Raw genomic sequence first — 3182 nt, 5'->3', positions numbered from 1 at the left:
TATATATATATATATATATGTATATATATATGTATATATATGTATATATATATATGTGTGTATATATATATATATATATATGTGTGTGTATATATATATATATGTGTGTGTGTGTGCATATATATATATATATATATATATATATATAATGTACACATATACATGATATATATATGTGGCCTGTGTGTTTTCTGTACTCTGTTTATTATTTTGTCCACGTTTTTTTGCAACGTCCTGTACCCAGATATGCATCTATATATACATGTAGATGTAGGTATGTACATACATGTACGTATATATGCATATATTCATATAATGTATACATGTACACATATACATTATATATATAATGTACACATATAAACATGTATATATGTATGTATGTATCTCTGTATATGTACACATGCATATTTATACACGCACATACACCTACGTAAAAAAAGACGTACTACACGCACATACATGCATACTAGCATATGTATACCCATATACATACATACACAAGCGCATACCTAGACACACATGTACAGCAGACCTCAAGAATAGCAACGAGTAAAAACTCATCAATTACCTAATCAACAGAAATTACAGTGGAGGAAAAGAGAAAAAAAATGAAAATAAATAATAAAATATCGATTTTATATCTTTTCTTCTATTTTTCTCTTCATAAATAATATTCGTTAAAATGACGGCTTCCGTTTGTGATGGCGTCTTATCCGAACGTTAACGGGACACTCTTTTATTTGTTCCAGTTATTTGACTGCGGCCATACTAGAGCACCGCCATGAAGGGTTTTAGTTGAACACATCGACCTCAGGACCTTTTTTTCTTCTTTCTTTTGAGGCTAGTACTTATTCTAATGAACTCTTTTGCCGTACCGCCAGGCTACTCAGACGGAGACATACCAACACTAGTTGTCAAGCGGTGGGCTGGGTAGGGGAACAAAGATAGACACACATACATATATATATATATATATATATATATATATATATATATATATATATATATATATATATATATATATATATGCGACGGGCTTCTTTCAGTTTCGATCTAGCATGTAGTCACGTCCGGTTTCAGTCTCTACTCCTCTACCGAAAGTAATAATGCAATTAATACATCGATCATCTCCCTCCGCCCATCTATCGTATATGTATATTAGCTGAGTCTAAAACAGTGCTCGACAACTGATATGCCGTGGAACACTGGTGTGCCACAAAACGATGCTAGGTGTGCCACGAAACGATGCTAGATGTGCCTCAGTGTAACCTGAATATAATTTTTTTTCCCTCTATACTTTTAGTTATATTTTTAGTTCAACTGTGCCGCCGAATTTTGAAAAGAATATAAGTGTGCCGCCGAATTTTGAAAAGAACATAAGTGTGCCGCAAGTGAAAAAAAGGCTGCGGAGCTCTGGCCCAAAACACACACACAAATCAAGAAAAGACGAGTTGGCAGAATCGTTAGCACGCCGAGTAAAAGGCTTAACGACATTTCATCGTTCTGCGTTCAAATTCCCCCGAGGTCGATTCATCCTTTCGGGGTCGATAAAATAAAGTATCTATGAAGTACAGGAATCGATGAATTGGACTAACCCCTTTCCTCAGGGGTTAGTCCTACAGTATAAAGGAAATCCACCTATCCATCCGTACCTATACACGTATATCCTCAACCAATTTTTCTGCCTACCATTGCTGAGGTGGCTGTGAGGGTAGCGTCCTTAGACACCTTCCGTCAGGATTCCCAAAGCATGACAAGCTGTGACGAATGGATATTATGCAACCATCTTGTTCTTGGTGTACCTACTAGGTCTTCTCTTGCATGGCTCAGCTTGAATAAACCGTTTTGCGATTCTTCTATGAGAGACATTCAAATCACATAGCCCTAGTACCGAACCTATGGCCTCTCAATGCGGAAAAATAGCGACTCAACTAAGAGGGACTCCTTGACCTCGGAACTACACATTCTGTCAAGTAACGTCACCGCAGAGATCTTTCTGGGTGATTCCATTTTGGCCGCTAACCCTAACTCTATTCACGATCGTATTATTTCGGTCTTTACTCAACATTGATGACCACAGGTGAGGACAGACATGAAAACCGAATCGAAGACGCTAAGTTTGGGCTTCTTTTCTTTTCTTAATCAATCTCACCTCTTCCAAGGATCGAATACCGAAGCTGGTGCTTTACTATGTCAGCACCTGCAATTCTGGCATCTAATTCGGCCTCCTGCTTCGCACTACTAGTGAATATGGGCCCCGAAGTGCTTAAACTTATGCACTTGCCTCAGCGATATTCCACTAACATGCAATAGAATTTCTACGTAAGGAGATCTTACTAAATAGGTTATAATTGTACAATACACAACATATTTTAACAATGTTTTAAATACAATTCTTAATAATATTTAAGTATAAAAATGAAGTATGGTGTTTTTATAAACAATGAATGGCTATGGGGTAAAACAGAAATCAAAGGGGGCCCCAGGTAAAAAAAAAAAAAACCGAAAATGGATGAGAACCACTGATTTAGAAGTTCTGGCGCGAGTGGTTCAGGGCATTCATGGTGGGGCAGTGGTTGTGATGGAGGTGATGTAACACTGGTGTTGGATTCCTAGCAGTGATATTAGAGTGGTTGTGGTGGTGGTAGTGTAGAGGTAAGGATGGTGATGATGGTGATAATGGTGGTGGTGGTGTTGAGTGCATGGTAGTAATAATGGTATGACAGTGGTAGTATGAAGGCAGTGATGGTACGACAATGGTTGTAGTGTTGGTGTTGTACAAGTAGCATGGTGGTATGGTGCTGAGGCAGCGATGGTGGCACTGGTGATAGTAACAATGGTGGAGGTGGTGAAGGTGACAGTGGTGGTAACGGTGGATGTTATATTAGTGCGGCGATGGTGTTGAGGAGACTGATGATGGTGGAGGTGGCGATGGTGATGATGATGGCGCTGATGCAATGGTGGTAGTGGCGGTGTTTAGTATCGATGCAAGGTAAAAGACAATACCGGTGTTACTACTACTACTACTACTACTACTACTACTACTGCTGCTGCTGCTGCTGCTGCAGCGGCACACTATTGAACGGTGAGGCACCACAACGGTGACAAGGGAAGCTGTCACGCTTAAAAACGATAACGGTGGCGGTCAGGTGGGGGTGGGGATGAAGGACGGGGAATAT

Source organism: Octopus bimaculoides, chromosome 17, assembly GCF_001194135.2.
Source record: "Octopus bimaculoides isolate UCB-OBI-ISO-001 chromosome 17, ASM119413v2, whole genome shotgun sequence".
Taxonomy (NCBI): domain Eukaryota; kingdom Metazoa; phylum Mollusca; class Cephalopoda; order Octopoda; family Octopodidae; genus Octopus; species Octopus bimaculoides.
This window is presented reverse-complemented; position numbering follows the sequence as displayed.